Here is a 19,787-nt window from a genome sequence, read left to right on the forward strand (position 1 = left end):
GTCCTTTTGTAACTCTTGTATTCATGTTATTATGATTATTATTTGAAATATTATACCTTGTTTTGTTTCTAAAGTGTATCATACGTGTGAGATAATGATTTGCTTGATATAAGTTAAATAAAATTTAAAAAGTTCTTCAAGAGCGATATATATATATATATATATATATATATATATATATATATATATATATATATATATATATATATATATATATGTATATATATATATAAATTTAAAAAGTTCTTCAAGAGCGTATATGTACGTTTAAGTTTTCCTGTCTTGAAAACAAAATGCATTTTCGTTAGTTCAAACTTCGCTTTCCCAAAACCATATACTAATAGAGACTGTACTCTAAATCTCCTCGCGATATTAGAGATGGTAGGAGAACGATATTATTTATGTTTTGTCATGACGAGAAGTGAAAAGTGGAACGCGTTGTTATGTGAACATAATGTAAATAAATAACCGAATCATCGTTTGGTGCATTATATGGATGAACAATTCACATTGAGAAAACTTTATCCTCAAAGGTACTCAAAAACGAGTAAAACTAAACTAGAAATATAACGCACTACCTTACTAAACAATATACTGTTCACTTCAGCAAAAACACTGTCAGAAAGTACTTATTTGAGAAATCGAATATTTATGGGAAGAAAATTTCCAGGAGGCGAAAGTCCATCCGGTTCATTCATCATTACGTTATGAGTGAATTACAATCTCTTTACTAGGTAAAAAAAAAATTCTTTTGCTCTTTTAGGCCAATTAGAATACTGAAATCATTGCTATGAATTAAGAAGCTTTTGTTATCGCTTCGTATCGTACACATTGAGACAGTGGATACCCAAGTGGTATACGTGATATTAAAACAGCGAAGATCATTTTTTCTATTACTTCTTGTATCCTTTCCATTTGTTTTTCTCTCCTCTTGCTTTTATTTGTTTCCAGCAGTTGTGATTTCTTGGGTACTCACTGGATGTCGTTTCGAGTGCATTTCTTTGCATTCTTTCATTCGCTTAGTTTAATATGCAAATTGGAGACAAATTCTACGGATAGTTTATTACGTCCATATCTGTTTTCAAACGTAGAATTTCTTCATGTGCAACATTCACATGACACTCATTCTGTTTCAGTATAAAAATACGCTGTTGACTTCGTTAACACACAGACCTACGACCTGTCCTGCTGGGTTCAACGTGCTGCTGCATAACATTGGATAAGTATTACACCTTCTAAATTCCATTTGATCCCAAATTTCTTGCAAAAACCGAATCCCTCGCTCATTCTGCATAACACATTTTCTATAATTTCTCACAGATTGTCATTCAAAGTCTTGACATTATAGTCTACTTTCTCCTCTCTTATATTATCATGTTATTCTCTCATTTCGCTACTGTCAGTCTAGTTCTCCAGAACAATAATCATACTGCGAGATAACATTGAATTCCTTTTATTGCGTTACATTTTTAAATAAAATGACACGTACATTGTAGAATCTTTTTAGTTAGTAAGAGAATAAAAAAGTGAATAAAACAAAAAAATAAAATTTTCGTTTGTAATTACTTCCAGATACACAGGATGAGTTGTACCCGTGTAAGTAGCTTCGAATGTGCTAATTCTTCGTTATCGCACCAACACCGCTGTGGCAATAATTTGTTACGGAGGAGTTACTTGCAATACAGCGAAACTGGGATTCTCGATCAATGAGGCGATTCCCCTAAACTTGTCAGCTTGCAGCGTGACAAGATTTTGAGATGCGATGTCCGCATTTAGTGTGCCTCTTTTCCTATTTCGCAATAAAAGAAGCGGACGACAATGTTCGTCCCATGACGCCTGGTACAGTCTCAACTTACAGCCCACAATTTCTCTCCCTTTTTTTCGGACGTTTATCGAGAGTCTCAGGTGGGTTTTGTTATGGCGGCAGACCTGCACAGCACGACAACTTCCCACAGCCTGTACACAAAGGCGAGGACCGGAGGAGTTTGGTTACAGCTGTCGTAGCCAAAGAAATCTGGCTGGATTCAAGCCAACGCCAAGACACTTTTCTGGACCGATTTACTCTTCAAATTTCAAAGGGCACGAATGAAAGAAGAATGATTAGATTTTTAAAACTCCCAGCGACTAGGTTATCAGAGATGAAACACTAATTCAAATGGACAAGGACGGAACAGGAAAACGTCAGGCTGTACTCTTCTATTCTCTTCTTCTATCTTTCTTTTCCATCTACTTCTTTTTATGTTTCATCAGTCTTCTGGTTTAATGCAGGCCGCTACGAAATTCCTCTCCTGTGCCGACCTCTTCATCTCAAAGTAACAATTATTTGTTAGATGTATTCCAATCTCTTCTACAGTTCTCTCTTCTACAGTCTTCTTCTACAGTTTTTACCCTCTACAGCTCCCTCTAGTACACGGAAGTGATTCCCTGATCTCACAACAGATGTCCTGTCATCCCGTCCCGTCTTCTTGTTAGTGTTTTACACATATTCCTTTCCTCTCCGATTCAGCGCAGAATTTCCTCATTCCTTACCTTATCAGCTCACCTGATTTTCAACATTTGTCCGTAGCACCACATCTCAAATCTGCGATTCTCTTCTGTACAGGTTCTTCCACAGTCCATGTTTCACTACCATACAATGGTGTGCTCCGGACGTACATTCTCAGAAAATTTTTTCCTCAAATTAAGTGCTATGTTTGATACTAGTAGATTTCTCTTGGCCAGGAAAGCCTTTTTCCCCAGTGATAGTCTGCTTTTGATGTCCTCCTGGTTATGTTGCTGCCTATCTAACAGAATTCGTTAGCTTCATCTACGTATTGTTCATCAACTCTGAAGTTAAGTTTCTCACTGTTCTCATTTCTGCTACTTCTCATTACTTTCGTCTTTCTTCAAATTAGAACGTTCTAGAAAGTCCTGGAAGCCGTGTAACCTGTATCATGTAGGTATCAATGTCGGTAACATCCAAAAATCGTCGAGGTCTTCTATTCCCGGAGTAGGTGAACTGTCTATACACATAATGAAGTTGGTTTGGAACCATCATTGCTGTAAGCTTCTGTGGTACCAGTGTAATAAGTTAGTGCAACAGATTTCATCCCTTGTAATCACAAACAAGCCAATTCGTTCCGGTTGCAGAGTACAGTGAAACTGCGATACAAAGCTCATAACTGAAAAGCAAGCAAACCGAGCGCACACTTAGTCTTAAATAAACTATACATGAAAACACAAAGGAATTAATGACATTATCTGCCAGTGGGCACTGATGTGAGTTAAAGGGGAAAGTTGAAAATTATTGATAAGTAGAAATGCTATTGAGGGGCACCAGAAATCTTTTGTCGCTTATAGTATTAATGTAACCATTGGCCGCTGGAGATGTTGAAGCGGCTCCTTTAGCCCAGCAACTGCCCAGAGGCTACACGGCAAAGTAATTAATCTTAGAGAGTTCCTCGTGTGTTTTACGGAAGGCGTTTTGTGCAATGATAAATCCCAGTACACCGTATCTTCATAACGAATACGCTTCCAAGATGACAGCGGCAGTGTTTTCAGGGTTACACGCATACCTTCGTGGTTTGACAAATCTTCAGATATCCTATCTAATCGACTTTCCTGCTTATCCGCTGACCTTAATCCCATGGAAGATGTCTCGGATAGTCTGGACCAGATGGTTAAACGCATCTGTCATCTCCTTAGTCTGGTACCTCTACGCCATCTGACCATCGATGAGTGGCTTCAGCTATACATGGCGTATGTGAAGAAACTGTTGGACTCTTACTTGCTGAATTGAGGTTATGGTCAATTATACATGTGGTGCTATGGTGGTATACGGTATCAGCGTGATTTAACCTGGAGATAACATTTTTTTTTTGTCTGAGGTGCGAATCTATTTGGGGAGATACCGTGAAAAAGGATCGTAACAGTCCATGTTACTTATCCAGACAATGCTGCGGTGTGTAGTATGATGGAAACAAATAAAAGTCCTATGCAGCTCTGTGAAATCGAGCCCGGCCTACAGAATCGATAATAGTGGGGCCTGAGTAAGGACAGGCGAACAGTCGGTGAAAAGACGCCATTTCTGCAAATGATGTTTACTGCCACTATCTAATAACTGTGTGTTGTGGATTTCTGGAGCCATGGCCGCTTCTTATAAAAATCAGGACATGGCAGAAACAATGTTTAAAACTGCTGATGTCATGCCCATAACTGCACCTTATTCGAAAATATTTCTCTGATCCGTTTGATTTCCACACTTAACCACCGATAGCACCGATCACCACAACAAACATATTGCTGAGACTGTACTAGAGCACTCCATACAACAACCTAGACTATATCAATAGTAGTATCCTGGAATACGAAATGCAAGGGCTGGTCGATTCTCATCAAAACATTTCTACAGCAAAGAAACAATCACTGTAATGGAGTATAACAAGAAACATTATTATTAAACATTTTCTTAGAGACGATATTTTAATGAGTAGGCATCAAAATTCGCTTGGAAGACAAAGGTGAAGTAGCGAGCAGAGTGAAGGTGCTACTAGCCAGTCAGTAAGAGGGGCCGCAGTGAAATTTTAATTATCACCTCGTAAAAATCGAACCCGGTGATGGTCTTTCTCTACATATTCACCCTTTAATTAGACACAGTTTTCTTGACTATTAGTGACTTAACGGAGACCTCGGTTGTAGAAATTTGCATTTTGGTTTATCAGAAACGTTCCACTTCGAAAATCACTTCTTCGCTCTGTGAGGATATGTGACACGTAAAGGTTTCTTCATCCAAAGAAAGAGAAAGAAGTCACAGAATTACATGTCAGGAGAATAGAGGGGCGGAAGGGGTGGGAGTGGGGGGTGGGGGGAGGCAAACAGTGACAACCCAAAGAAGCAGCACAAGTGACTGGGCTCTGTGCAGAGTTAAGCTGCGTGCAAAAACAGTCCCCTGGACGCATTGTCTGGTCACCCTCAACAGCAGTAGTATGCACCTGTGACAAAGAGGTCGCAGTCTGCTTTGTCGATATGAGCTCTCGAAAACAATTACGCTATTATCCTCAAGGTAACATAATCGTATGATAAAAAAGTACCTCGATAAACATAAAATAATGGTGTAGTAATGAAGAGTTTAATTATTTTTCGTATCACCCCAACAAAGCTCACCTAAATACTTTATAAAACTAAAATATCAGGCTCTGCCGGACATTGTAAGTTAGCATTAGATCACGGCAAACCCCAAACACGCTCTGCGTCATCTTCAAATGTTTCAAATGGCTCTGAGCACTATGGGACTTAACATCTGAGGTCATCAGTCCCGTAGAACTTAGAACTACTTAAACCTAATTAACCTAAAGACATCACACACGTCCATGCCCGAGGCAGGATTCGAGCCTGCGACCGTAGCAGTCGCGCGGTTTTGGACTAAAGTGTCTAGAACCGCTCGGCCACCGCGGTCGACGCATCACCTTCCCCTGTAACTCTTGGGTCTTCGCCTTCTTTGGCGGGAGTGAATCGACTTGTTTCCACTGCTTCCTTTGCTACTTTTTTGGTTGGGTGCGAGCGGTCTCGGAAAGCAGCGGGTGGCGCTCTCCGTGTTGTTCAAAATGTCACGAAAGATGACGAGACAGATCAGGGACAGACCTGCTCTTTTTCTACTGTCCCCTCGACTGTGACCCTCTGGTTCTTCGTCATTCAGAACTGAGTACTCACAATGGAAGCGTACTGGTTATCTAATCACCGTGTAATCTGATGGTGCTTTGTTGCCATAACTCTTACCAACCCAGCATGGACTGTTGTAGCGATGTTATTCTTGAAAGGCAGATAACCCACTACCGCATAATACTTCATCAATGGGGCTCTCCATTACAGTCTCCTGTCACATTAATGTGACCACCTGTCTAAAGTCTGAATAACCAAATTTTTCATCGTGGACCGCTGTGTGTCGTACAGGAAGAGAGCAGTGAGGTTCTGGAAGATACAGAGAGGGACATGGAGCCATGCCGACTCCAGTACCGTGCCAAGCTGCGCTAGGTTTCTCAGTTGAGGATCCACGGCGCGAACGGCCCGCTAGAGGTGGTTCCCCAGATTCTCCATTGGGTTTTGATCAGGGGTGTTTGGTGGACAGTTGAGTACAGTGAACTCATCCTAGTGCTCTTCGAACCAAGCATGTACATTGCGATATGTATGACACGTGGCACTGTCCTGTTGATAGATGTCTTCGTCCGAGGAAAACCAAACTGCATGTAGGGGTAGACCTGGCCCCCCAGGATAGATTCGTACTTGGGTTGATCCACTATGCCTCCCTGAATGTCACAAAAACATTCCCCAGACCATGACGTACGCAGTGTGTCTGCTTTCAGCCTTTACACGCCGTACGAGCCACGGGCTGTCTGACGGGGGATAAAACATGGTTAACCTGAAAAGCCCACTTGCCGCCGTCCAGCGGAAGTCCAGTCGCGATACTGCATCTACATTCACTCGGCAAGCCACCCAACGGTGGGGCGGAGGGCACTTTACATGCCACTGCATTACCTTCATTTCCTGTTCCAGTCGCGTATGGTTCGGGGGATGAACGACTGCCGGAAAGCCTCCGTACGCACTCGAATCTCTCTAATTTTACATTCGTGATCTCCTCGGGAGCTGTAAGTAGGGGGAAGCAATATATTCGATACCTCATCCAGAAACGCACCCTCTCGGAACATGGACAGCAAGCTACACCGCGATGCAGAGCGCCTCTCTTACAGAGTCTGCCACTTGAGTTTGCTTAACATCTCCGCAACGCTATCAAGCTTACCAAATAACCCTGTGACGAAACGCGCCGCTCTTCTTTGTATCTTCTCTATCTCCTCTGTGAACCCGACCTGGTACGGATCCCACACTGATGAGAAATACTCAAGTATAGGTCGAACGAGTGTTTTGTGAGCCACTTCCTTTGTTGATGGACTACATTTTCTAAGGACTCTCCCAATGAATCTCAACCTGGCACCCGCCTTACCAACAATTAATTTGATATGATCATTCCACTTCAAATCGTTCCGTACCCATACTCCCAGATACTTTACAGAAGTAACTGCTACCAGTGTTTGTTCCGCTATCATATAATCATACAATAAAGAATACTTCTTTCTATGTATTCGCAATACATTACATTTGTCTATGTCGAGGGTCAGTTGCCACTCCCTGCACCAAGCGCCTATCCGCTGCAGATCTTCCTACAATTTTCTAATGCTGCAACTTCTCTGTATACTACAGCATCATCCGCGAAAAGCCGCATGGAACTTCCGACACTATCTACTAGGTCATTTATATATATTGTGAAAATCAATGATCCTATAACACTTCCCTGTGGCGCGCCATAGGTTACTTTAACGTCTGTAGACGTCTCTCCGTTGAGAACAACATGCTGTGTTCTGTTTGCTAAAAACTCTTCAATCCAGCCACACAGCTGGTCTGATATTCAGTAGGCTGTTACTTTGTTTATCAGGCGACAATGCGGAACTGTATCGACCGCCTTCCGGAAGTCAAGGAAAGTGGCATCTACCTGCGAGCCTGTATCTAATATTTTCTGGGTCTCATGAACAAATGAAGCGAGTTGGGTCTCACACGATCGTTGTTTCCGGAATCCATGTTGATTCCTACAGAGTAGATTCTGGGTTTCCAGAAATGATACGCGAGCAAAAAAACATGTTCTAAAACTCTACAACAGATCGATGTCAGAGATATAGGGCTATAGTTTTGCGCATCTGCTCGACGACCCTTCTTGAAAATTGGAACTACCTGTGATCTTTTCCTCTAGAGACTTGCGGTACACGGCTGTTAGGAGGGGAGCAAACTGGAGCCTTCGTCGCCGATGAACTGCAGCCAGCATGGGTGAACGTACAAAGCGCCTGCTGCGGAGGCCCATACGCGTCATTGTTCACTGAACGGTCCTTGAGGAAACACTGGTGGTAGCCCCGTGCTTTATCTGCACAGTCAGTTCCTCAACAGTTGCACGTCCATGTGTCCGTACACATCTCAGCAACCATCGTACACCTCTGTCATTTACGACCAATTGTGTGCCATTCTGGATAGCCCCATTTTGCGGTTCACGCCGTACTTAAACACGGCGCCGCGCGAACAATTTACAGACTTAGCCGTTTATGAAGTGATTCCACCCTTAGACCAGAAGCCAATGATTATGGTGAAGCGTCCCCTTTGAAAAATTATAAATTACTGCGCTGATAAACCCCTTACGTTATTTGATTTTCAAAGAGCTGAGCAGAACTGAACGTGCTCAGACATTTCTCTCTTTACTTATTCTGATCATCACTAAACTGACACACAACATTTTTAGCGCAACGCAATCTGACTTTCAACAATCCCTACAAAAGAATGGCCCTGACTAACAATAACCTATACCTTTCATGAATCACTTGCCTCACAAAAATCTACGTTACTCGAACTACTACAACACAGCGAGCGCCAATACTGCCAGCTAAATAAAAGATTCTAACTACTGAAGGCACTAACTACTGATAGGCATAGTTAGGAAATAAAAGATTTTGATAGAGAACAAACAATGTGTTTACCTTAATAGTGTTCAAAAGTCATAAAATATATATCAGTAACTCCGCCATCTCTCTCCCCACATCCACCACTGCTGGCGGCTCACCCTCCAACTGCGCAACGCTACGCGCTGTTCACATCCAACTGCCCAACGCTACAATAGCGAATATTCCAACAACGTCAACCAGCCACAGACTGCACACAGCACAGCCAGTGATTTTCATACAGAGCGCTGCGTGGCGTTACCAACATAAAAACGTAAACAGCCTACTTACAAAGGCCTTTTCGATGTTAGATAAATCGCTCCGTTTCCACATTATGACAACGACTTCAAAATGGTTCAAATGGCTCTGAGCACTATGGGACTTAACATCGTAGATCATCAGTCCCCTAGAACTTAGAACTACTTAAACCTAACTAACCTAAGGACATCACACACATCCATGCCCGAGGCAGGATTCGAACCTGCGACCGTAGGAGTCGCGCGGTTCCGGACTGAAGCGCCTAGAACCGCTTGGCCACAACGGCCGGCGATAACGACTGCAATGTTTTCCGTGTCCCCCGAACCGTTTTACATACCCTCCACTGCCATTGGTGTCACCTGACATCCGTGAGTGGCTATTGGACGTTGGCGTCGAACGTCGGCGGTCGTCACACTAACGTGGTTGGACCGTGTATGTTTTGGCTCCTCTACCGGAGAGCTACGGTGCTGTTGCGCGGAGATTTCGGTATGTTCAAGGAGTGCAGAGCTGTACGTGTAAAGAAACAATAAATTTATTACGTACTTTTGGTTTTTCCGAAGTGATAATTAAAACTTTATGACTGCCCACTCGCACGTGCGTGGCAGCGGCGCTCCCGCACGTAGCCGTGGCTTGCTTATTACGACGAGCTGGGAGGCGGAGGCCCTGAGGCGAGGGGCTGGCAAGATCGCGGGGGCAGAAATCGAGGCAAGGTGGGCGCTGGCCGCGGCTAATGGGCTGGAACGCGTGATAAGGGCGAGTCGAGGCGAGGCGAGGCGAGGCGTGCGCCTGACAGCCGTGACGCGGCCACAAAGCGCCGCCCGTGCCGGACACCGCGCGTTTTTCGCCCCTCCGCCACGAGCCGAGACACGCCAGGAGCTCCCAGTCTCCCCAAAACCTAATGACAAACTTGCCCTTCAGGAGCAATCCATTTGAGAAATCATTTCCTAGGTAAAAATGCTAGTTCTCAATCATCGTCTTCGTATGTCTTAGATTTCGGTTTACGCAGGAGCCTGAAGCTGTAAATGTGAAATACAATTCTGTGCCATTAAAATTGCAACATGATGAAGGTGGCATGCACCTGAGGTCAAACTGGCACGAAATCTCCTAGCATACGTGGATAAGAAAAGAATAGTATTTCAGGGCAACTGCATGAAAGTGAATACACTACTGCCCATTAAAACTACTACACCAAGAAGAAATGCAGATGATAAACGGGTATTCACTTGACAAATATATTACACTAGAACTGACATGTGATTACATTTTCACGCAATTTGGGTGCATAAATCCTGAGAAATCAGCACCCAGAACAACCACCTCTGGCCGTAATAACGGCCTTGATACGCCTGCGCATTGAGTCAAACAGAACTTGGATGGCGTGTACAGGTACAGCTGCCCATGCAGCTTCAACACGATACCACAGTTCATCAAGAGTAGTGACTGGCGTATTGTGACGAGCCAGTTGCTCGGCCACCATTGACCAGGCGTTTTCAATTAGTGAGAGATCTGGAGAATGTGCTGGCCCAGGACCTGCAACATGCGGTCGTGCATTATCCTGCTGAAATATAGGGTTTCGCAGGGATCGAATGAAAGGTAGAGCCACGGGTCGTAACACATCTGAAACGTAACGTCCACTGTTCAAAGTGCCGTCAATGCGAACAAGAGGTGACCGAGACGTGTAACCAATGGCACCCTATACCATCACGTCGGGTGATACGCCAGTATGGCGATGACGAATACACGCCTCCAATGTTCGTTCATTGCGATGTCGCCAAACACGGATGCGACCATCACGATGCTGTAAACAGAACCTGGATTCATCCGTAAAAATGACGTTTTGCCATTCGTGCATGCAGTTCGCCGTTGAGTAAACCATCGCAGGCGCTCCTTTCTGTGACGCAGCGTCAAGGGTAACCGCAGCCATGGTCTCCGAGCTGACAGTCCATGCTGCTGCAAACGTCGTCGAACTGTTCGTACAGATGGTTGTTGTCTTCCAAACGTCCCCATCTGTTGACTCAGAGATCGATACGTGGCTGCACGATCCGTTACACCCATTCGGATAAGATGCCTGTCATCTCGACTGCTAGTGATACGAGGCCGTTGGGATCCAGCACTGCGCTCCTTGTTATCCTCCCGAACCCACCGATTCCATATTCTGCTAACAGCCATTGGATCTCGAGCAACGCGAGCAGCAGTGTCGCGATACGATAAACCGCAATCGGGATAGGCTACAATCCGACCTTTATCAAAATCGGAAACGTAATGTTACGCATTTCTCCTCCTTACACAAGGCATCACAACAATGTTTCACCAGGCAACGCCGGTCAGCTGCTGTTTGTGTATAAGAAATCGGTTGGAAACTTTCCTCGTGTCAGCACGTTGTAGGTGTCGCCACCGGCGCCAACCTTGTGTGAATGCTCTGAAAAGCTAATCATTTGCATATCATACCATCTTCTTCCTGTCGGTTAAATTTCGCGTCTGTAGCACGTCATGTTCGTGGTGTAGCAATTATAATGGCCAGTAGTGTACTTTAACATCTACCAGCTGCGTTCAGGGTGATTCAGCTGCTCCTACCGATGCCGTTTTATGCATCCTGCACTACGTTTGTACCAAGAACAGTATCAGACAGGCGACAGCCACATAATCATTATAAGTTCCCTCTCAGAGCTTTGGCCGACTGTTAGCAAACGGAATCAAGCTGTAAAAAATGCAAGTGAACATTGGCCATAAGTTACACAATAGTATTGGGGCAAGATATAGCTTATTTGTGCCATACTTTTCCAAGTGCCTCCAATATTCCTTTGTGTAATTAGCGGTGTATTGACACAGTTTTTGGATATCTCTGTAAGTTTATTCGTTTATAGTAGTTAATATCCCGCGAATGATTCAGAAACTTTGCCTTATAAAGTGTATTTCACCGTCAGAAACAACGACAGTAAGAAGAGATATCAAAATGGAAAGTTTGGAAGTAACAACTTTTCGTTTATAAACCATTGAAAAATTAATATACACTCATGTTCAGAAAAAAAACTGAACACATTGAACGGCTAGAGACAGGACTCTCATATTATTTTTTCAGTTGGCTCATCTACCAGACAAATAACGTTATCCACATATCTGTACCAATATATGATTTTGAACTTTCATTGGTGGTTATCTTTTCTAATATATAATTTTCCAGATCACAAATAAATATGTTTGCTAATCTTCCTGATATAGAGGATCCCATGGGCAGTCCATCACTTTGTAGATAATATTAATTCTCGAACTGAAAGTAGTTTTGTCAATATGAGCATATTTGTTATTTCTTTTATTGCATCTGTGGTGAGCTTGCTGTAGGATGAGAGATTTTGTTCTATGATTTCTATTGTTTCTGTGCAATGGATGGAGGTATACGTATTTTCTATGTCGAATGAAATAAGTAATGCTGTGTGTGGTACCTATATGTTCCAGATGCGTTCTATTAGTTCCCTGTGTTTATCACTCTTCTGTTGTTTTGTATTTTATAGTGTCTTGTAATTAACTTTTGCAGGTTTTTAGCTATGTGGTATGTTGGTCGTTTCTTGAAGTTAATAACGGCTCTCTTTGACATTCCATCTTTATGCTCCTTTGGTTGGCTGTGGAGTGTTGTTGCTTATGGGTTTTTCTGTGTTATGTAGGATTTCTGAACGTATGTGAGTGTGTGTTCATTCTTTTTCAATGTTCGCTAATAAAGGCGAAACGAGTATGTCACCAAAACTGTGTTTCATTTAATTGCAGTCAGACGGTCTAAAAAGTATAAATTATCAGTATACCGTAACACTGTGGAATAACTTACCTGTATCTGTCACGCAAGCTGTGTCTGGCTCGAGGCCATCTACGTTAGGGCCACTGCTACTGCTGCAGTTGTAATAAATTTTGCACCCTCTACATCTTCAAACCACCAATAAATTTAATCACGTATTCTTCCTGCCGTACTGAAAACGCACAGTAAATGAAATTTTGCTGTTTGCCATCCTTCCTTGTGCTGCAATGTTAATGCCAATAGTGTAATACAATTGCTCAAAAAATTTGTTTATCTATCCTCTTGTACTTTTAAACCTTTACTTTTATTTTGGAGGTAAACCTTTTTCTCTGTCCTTTTTCATAACGGAAAATCAATATGTGCAGCTATTAGCGTAATGGAGTTAAATGTGAATCACTGTTATATGTAAATTGAAGGTAGAGAGGGGAAGAAAGGAATAGAAAGGGAGGGGATCGCTGCAGTCAGCTGCACTGGGACATTACGTGGAATCAACGGCGAAGAGTGAAAATGCCTACCGGACTGGGATTCGAACCGGAGATCTTCTGCTTACTAGGCAGGTGCGTTAGCCACTGAACCACCTGGGCACAGTGGTTCACAGAGCTGCACGGGTTACTCTGGCACGCCTCCATCCTCGATTCAAATTCTCACTGCCACCCCAGCCTACTTTAAATTCCCCCCTTACTTTCGCTCGCCGCTTCAGTCCATGTAAATAAAATCACATCTGTATGAGACCAGTACAGTCACTGAAGTTGTCATTTCATTTGTGTAAGTACCTCCACATGGTTTTCAGGCTGGATTCGCAATTTACGTTCGATGCTGAGGTGGTATTCGAGAACACGGAGAGCCTCAGCAATTCTGTTCGAGTACAAGGGGGAATTTAAAGTAGGCTGGGGCGGCAATGATAATTTGGAGCGAGGAGGGAGGCGGACTACGATAATCCATGCAGTTGTCTGAACCGCTGTACGTACGTGGCTTAGTGGCTAACGCACGTGTATAGCAAGTAGGAGACCCGGGCTCGATTCACGGCCTCGGTACAAATCTTCACTCGCCGCTTCAGTCTATATACATAAAAGAATATCTGTGTGAGACCGGTAAAGTCTCTGAAGTTGTCTCATTTCATCTGTAAAATTTCTTTTCGCATCTCTCTTTTGAATGGTTTGATGCAACGAACCATAAACTCCTCTTCTGTGTGAACAGCCCAGTCGGACCACAGGTGTTTCAGTTTGCTTTTTAACCTAGGTTTCACCCCTCAACAATGTGAGCAGTCGCCAGAAACAGCACGTGGTTCGGAATCCAGGTTAAACTGTAAGGTCCCCTTTCCTCGGTCGTATAACTGGGGTAGTTTAGGAAAACGCAAGTCGTCGAATTGGCGTCCGATTGAATGACATGCGCCAGACCGTTGAGCCACACGAAATTTATATCTTCACGTCAGAGGAGCATTTACACCCAACCCCCTACATAACTTCTTGGGTATATACTAACGGGCCAAAAAATTATGACCACTGCTCACCGCGAGATTGCTTCCTCGTAGTGTTCAGAGCACGTGACGCAGTATGGAAAGAACATAAGCGGATCAGAGACGATTGCCTAGTCGTTATAGCGAAGATACGGGACCCAGAAACAGAAATCGACTGACATAAGAGACTTTGACAGAGGGTAGATTGTTATGGCTAGGCGCCTGGAAGCGAGAATCTCTGAAACGTGAGAATCTAGTCGTCTCTTCGCATACTACTGTCGTGAGCATCTATGGAAATTAACTGAAGGATGGTGAAATAACCAGTAAGCCAAGTCTCATCACAAAGCGTGCAGGCCGTAGGATTGTCCGCCATGTGAAGAGGTATAGACACCGATCTGTGTCAGTTCTGATGACAGAATACAGTGCTGGCGTAGACCATTCAAGAACGTCGAGCTCGAGAGCACACAACCCATGTGTGTTCCCGCGGGTCGGTAGAAACTTGTCGCTTTGGGTCGCATTTCTTGCTACACCAGGCCGGTGATTGTGTCCTTACACGCCGTTATCCAGGCGAATGGCTGCTTGAAACGTGGACCGTGCCACAGATGCCGACCAGTGAGGGCAGAGGAGGAGGAGGAGGAGATTAGTGTTTAACGTCCCGTCGACAACGAGGTCATTAGAGACGGAGCGCAAGCTCGGGTGAGGGAAGGATGGGGAAGGAAATCGGCCGCGCCCTTTCAAAGGAACCATCCCGGCATTTGCCTCAAGCGATTTAGGGAAATCACGGAAAACCTAAATCAGGATGGCCGGAGACGGGATTGAACCGTCGTCCTCCCGAATGCGAGTCCAGTGTGCTAACCACTGCGCCACCTCGCTCGGTGTGAGGGCAGAACGATGCTATGGGGTACGATGAATTGGGCTTGTTCTAAATGTTCAAATGTTTGTGAAATTTTATGGGACTTAACTGCTAAGGTCATCAGTACCTAGGCTTACACACTACTTAACCTAAATTACCCTAAGGACAAACACACACGTCCATGCGCGAGGGAGGACTCGAACCTCCGTCGGGGCCAGCGGCACAGTCCATGACTGAGTTGGGCTTCGATAGGGTCTGTTTCAGGAATGGAGGCCACCAGGGCAACAGTGAACTGCGTGAACAATGTTGCGGACCACCTGCATCGCTTTATCCTTGATGTATTTCCTTATGGAGATGACATCTTCCAGCAGAATCGCGCAGGAGTGGTTTGAGGGACAGCAAACGTGCCTGATCTGTACCCCTTGGAACACATATCGGGTACCAGCTGCGTGCGCACAAACCATCGTCCCGTAATTTGCGAGAACTCCGCGACCTGATCTAAGACATCTGGTGCCACATACTTCTGGAGACCTATCAAGGACTTGTTGAATCTATCGCTGCTGTATTATGTTCGAATAATAGATCAACACGCTATGAAGCAGGTGGTCACACAGTTTTGGCTCTTCGGGGTATTCCAGTAACTGTCTATCCCTGTAGTTTTTAAGCTCCGCGGTTCCCTCTAGTACCATGGAAGTTGTTCTCTGACGTCTTAACACGTGTCATATCATTCTTTTCCTTCTTGTTGTCAGTATATCCCCCACATTCCTCACGTCGCCGATTCTGCGGAGGACATCGTCATTTCTTATCTTAACAGACCACTTGATTTTCGGTATCCTTCTACATCATATCTTAAATCGATATAGTGCTGTGGGAATTTCTTCCTCAAATTGAGGTTTCTTGTATCCTCCTTGATTCGCCTTGCGTCATTTTGCACTTAAGGTAGAGGAACTCCTTCACTTCACCTCCCAGTCACAACCCCAATTTTTATACGTTTAGTGCCAACCTCGTTGTTGCTTCTCCACGTTCATTCTGCTCGACAGTTCCTGTAATTCTTCTTCACTTTCATTCAGGAAAGGAACGTAACCATAAAATCTTAACATTGATATTCTACCCTCTATTTCTGCCGTTGGTTCTTTGATGTACAGACTGAAGAATGGAAGAGAAAGAATGCATCCCTCCATTACACCTGTTTCGATCCGAGCCCTTTTCTCTTGATCTTCCAACTGGTACAAAGCAGCAAATCAGCGGAACAGTTTCAAATGAAAGTTAGTACATAATACAGTGCCTGCCGTGATGAAGGAGGGGGGAATCATTTTCGAACCTGATTAATAGCCCTCCTACCAGTTTAGAACGAGTGAGACGGTGCACTGGTTAAGACACTGGTTTCATGTTCGGGACTACGCCCTCTTCCGATCATCGCGACTCTTCGTTTCCGTAGTTTTCATAAATCACAGCATATCTCGGCCTCTCTCTTCCGCCACCCTCGTTCAACTAGGGAGGTACTCCGTTACTAATGACACAGAAGTTGACAGGACGTTTAACTACAGCGTTCCCACCTGCATTTCTTCCGCAACTCAGAGATGATAGTGCCCATCCACGCGGAGGACGTGTAGAAGCTGTTGTACAGAGCAGAGAAGCGACGGCGCGTAACGTTCTGTAAGTAACGCTCCCCACGCGTACACCAATTAATTCGCGGGCACAGACTGCGCAGCGCGAAGGGGGGGGGGGGGGGGGGGGTTCCCCGACGGGGAATTCCCAGACGCGTGAGAACGCGTGCACCTGGCGCGCCGTTGTCGGCGCTCGGCGAGCAAGTTGCTAACTTAATTACATTATGCCGCGCGGATAGGCGGCGCCGCGGGCCGCTCCAGGCCGCGGCGCCGTGATATGCAAATGGATGGCTGGCGAGGCGCCGCAGCTGGAGTTGCGCCCAAGTTGGGCGCCAACTTGCCGGCACCTCGGGCGCTGCGCAACTTGTAGCCGAGCGCCACGCCTCCAGCTTGAACCCGACACGACACTACGGCGTCCGGGTCCCCACGAAGCGAGACACTCGGCGTGCTGCGTCTCGGGCCGCTCTGACGATCTGCGGTCGCAGTCTGGATGATCGCCGTTTCTACAGGGCTTGCTCTGCCCTGGGGAAAAGCTGAGTAGACATTCGTCTACATCTGTGGACCACTGTGAAGTGCATGTCGGAGGGTACGTCCCATTGTACCAGTTAGTAGGACTTTATCCAGTTACACTCATGTATGATTGTTGAAATCGGCCTGCGTACAGTTATTAATCTAATCTTATCAGCACGATTCCTGTAGGGGGCTGTAGTACAGTAAGACTGGCAGAGTCGGTAGTCCGGCACGTATCATAAATTTTCCCGTATTTTTAACTCTGGTTTTTACGATGTAGGTAAAAAGACGAGGGCTAGTAGAAATCCTTGGGTAACAGAAGAAATATTGAATTTAATTGATGAAAGGAGAAAATATAAAAATGCAGTAAATGAAGCAGGCAAAAAGGAATACAAACGTCTCAAAAATGAGATCGACAGGAAGTGAAAAATGGCTAAGCAGGGATGGCTAGAGGACAAATGTAAGGATGTAGAGGCTTATCTCGCTAGGGGTAAGATGGATACTGCCTACAGGAAAATTAATAGAGAGCTTTGCAGAAAAGAGAACCACTTGTATGAATATCAAGAGCTCAGATGGAAACCCAGACCTAAGCAAAGAAGGGAAAGCAGAAAGGTGGAAGGAGTATATAGAAGGTCTATACAAGGGCGATGTACTTGAGGGCAATATTATGGAAATGGAAGAGGATGTAGATGAAGATGAAATGGGAGATATGATGCTGAGTGAAGAGTTCGACAGAGCACTGAAAGACCTGAGTCGAAAAAAGGCCTCGGGAGTAGACAACATTCCATTAGAACTACTGGCAGCCTTGGGAGAGCCAGTCCTGACAAAACTCTACCATCTGGTGAGCAAAATGTATGAGACAGGCGAAATACCTCAAGAATAATGTAATAATTCCAATCCCATAGAAACTGGTGTTGACAGATGTGACAATTACCGAACTATCAGTTAATTAAGTCACGGCTGCAAAATACTAACGCGAATTCTTTACAGACGAATGGAAAAACTGGTAGAAGCCGACCTCGGGGAAGATCAGTTTGGATTCCGTTGAAATGTTGGAACACGTGAGGCAATACTGACCCTACGGCTTATCTTGGAAGCTAGATTAAGAAAAGGCAAACCTACGTTTCTATCCTTTGTAGACTTAGACAAAGCTTTTGACAATGTTGACTGGAATCCTCTCTTTCAAATTCTGAAGGTGGCAGGGGTAAAATACAGGGAGCGAAAGGCTATTTACAATTTGTAAAGAAAACAGGTGGCAGTTATAAGAGTCGAGGGGCATGAAAGGGAAGCAGTGTTTGGGAGGGGAGTGAGACAGGGTTGTAGCCTCTCCCCGATGTTATTCAATCTGTATATTGAGCAAGCAGTATAGGAAACAAAAGAAAAATTGGGTGTGGTACTAAAATCCATGGAGAAGAAATAAAAACTTTAAGGTTCGCCGATGAGATTGTAATTCTGTCAGAGACAGCAAAGGACTTGGAAGAGCAGTTGAACGGAATGGACAGTGTCTTGAAAGGAGGATACAAGATGAACATCAACAAAAGCAAAACGAGGATAGTGGAATGTAGTCGAATTAAGTCGGGTGATGCTGAGGGAATTAAATTAGGAAATGAGACGCTTAAAGGAGTAACTGAGTTTCGCTATTTGGGGAGCAAAACAACTGATGATGGTCGAAGTAGAAAGGATATAAAATATAGTCTAGCAATGGCAAGGAAAGCGTTTCTGAAGAAGAGAAATTTGCTAACATCGAGTATAGATTTAAGTGTCCGGAAGACGTTTCTGAAAGTATTTGTATGGAGTGTATACATGTATGGAAGTGAAACATGAACGATGAATAGTTTGGACAAGAAGAGAATAGAAGCTTTCGAAATGTGGTGCTACAGAAGAATGCTGAAGATTAGGTGGGTAGATCACATAACTAATGAGGAGGTATTGAATAGAATTGGGGAGAAGAGGAGTTCGTGGCACAACTTGACTAGAAGAAGGGGTCGGTTGGTAGGACATATTCTGAAGCATCAAGGGAGCACCAATTTAGTGTTGGAGGGCAGCGTGGAGGGTAAATATCGTAGAGGGAGACCAAGAGATGAATACACTAAGCAGATTCAGAAGGATGTAGATTGCAGTACATACTGGGAGATGAAGCAGCTTGCACAGGATACAGTAGCATGGAGAGCTGCATCAAACCAGTCGCAGGACTGAAGACCACAACAACAACATTTACGATGTACAGACTAATGCCTGTATGAAAGCTGAGCTATTCAAAGACCGGTTCTCCCGCAATTTCGTTCCAGCCGTGAAAGAAAATTTAAAGAAATAGGACTGCCTATAAATTTCTAGCGCAGTTCTTATCCTTTTCAATTTCTAAGCTCGCCCTTCAGAAGTGAAGCTTATGTTGGACAATATTTTTTGTTCATATCTTCCTGCCAACGTTACGCTACTAATTCAACCCTTGGACCAAAGGATCATTCAAAATTTGAAGTGCTGGTAGAAAGGAATGTTAATGCAAAAGCTGCAAAGCTCAGATTGCAACCTCAAGGGGTTCCAACCTAATTTTAACATTAAATACGTTATTTTCACAGCTGCAGTTTCTTCGTGCTCTGTGAAAAACACTGCATTTTATAGGGCCTGGTGGGAACTGTGGCCTATACTGGTCGATGAAACAGGGATGGAAAGCGATTTAAATGCTGATGAGTCGACAACTGATAGCTTTGATCTTGTACGAATGATCAGTTGTGCATCCACCAATGAGCTGACTGCGTTTACAGTAGGAAAAGTTGACGAGTGGATCGACGTTGACAGAAGCTTAGCTATCGAG

This window comes from Schistocerca americana, chromosome 2 (genome assembly GCF_021461395.2).
Source record: "Schistocerca americana isolate TAMUIC-IGC-003095 chromosome 2, iqSchAmer2.1, whole genome shotgun sequence".
NCBI lineage: Eukaryota > Metazoa > Arthropoda > Insecta > Orthoptera > Acrididae > Schistocerca > Schistocerca americana.